Source organism: Rhagoletis pomonella, unplaced genomic scaffold (assembly GCF_013731165.1).
Source record: "Rhagoletis pomonella isolate Grant_MI unplaced genomic scaffold, Rhpom_1.0 Rhpom_scaffold_00004, whole genome shotgun sequence".
Taxonomy (NCBI): domain Eukaryota; kingdom Metazoa; phylum Arthropoda; class Insecta; order Diptera; family Tephritidae; genus Rhagoletis; species Rhagoletis pomonella.
In genome coordinates this window covers 67,863,465-67,864,719 of record NW_023458558.1, presented here as the reverse complement: position 1 = coordinate 67,864,719, position 1,255 = coordinate 67,863,465, and positions in this window count along the sequence as shown.

The following is a 1,255-nucleotide window of genomic DNA, read 5'->3' as shown; positions in this document are numbered from 1 at the left end:
TTGAGAATCGGTCAGTCTAAAACGGCCTTGTAGGGAAGACAATAGGTTTGTTCGCCGAAAATCCAGCGAGAATTATCACTCAAAACGTCAGATAGTAAGAAAAAATGCTCCCAAATTCTCTCTCGTGTAGAGAAACTTGCAATTTTCTGTACGAACGACTCTGTACAGTCCGACTTTCTTCAACATATGTTTCAATTTCTTTGTCGGGTTTACTATATCGACTCTGGTTGAGATTGCATTCCGATTAAGAATACAGTTTTTTTTGCCGAGTACCTTTCAAATCATTGGAATTAACTAAATTAATTATGTAAACAAGTATTAACTTACATTTTTCATTTTAAAATCGCTCCAGTTTGTAAATTTTTAAATTTAACGAACTTGTTTATTCAAATTATCGTCGACAAAAAATCCCACCATGTACCACAATCATATGTTTTTCCTAATTGCAAATTCTTGCTGGCAAAATTTTTTCCGGCTCGAATTTGTAACTGCTCTCCAAAAAATAGTCTTTTTACTCGTGATTTATTTAAATAAAACATGCGAAGTTTAGTTGAAACATTTTAGCCGTTTTTAGCCGGATTTATTTGCCAATTTAGCCGGTTCGTCCAAAAAGTTCTGGCAACACTGCTCAGCTGTAAGGAAGTCAAAGGGCAATTTTTAAGATTTTCTTATTCTTAGAGAGAAAGTTTAAATGTGGTAAAGAAGTCTTGATCAGCGTGTTTCATGTTTGAGAAAATTTCCTTATTTAGAGAAATTGACCACTTATGTGACAACTGTCAAAATTATAATTTGACATAATTGGTCTGTTTTAGAGAATTTGACAGTCTTATTGACCGCTGTCAACTGTCAAAGTTTTAATTTGGCATAAAATTAATTATTAACGTGTTTAAAAACCTAATCCGTGGCTTTTTAAAAAAAGATTTTCTAAGTTTTCGAAAAATTTACAGTCCATTTAACAGCTTTGACTGTCAAAGTTTTAATTCATCATCAGCGGCTCTAAAAACCTCTGCAGTGGAATTCTTAAAATGATATTATTATTATTATGTTTTAGAGAAATTGACAGTCCATGTTAGCTGCCAACTACCAAAGTTTTAATTCGACATAAAATTCGTGCATAGCGTGTCTAGAAAACCCAATTAGTGGCTTTTTTCCAAAAGATCTTTTTTATTTTTAGAGAAATTGACATTTGCTTTGACAGCTGCCAACTTTGAAACTAAAAGTTGTATGGCATGACAATAATACTAAGGTCCTATAG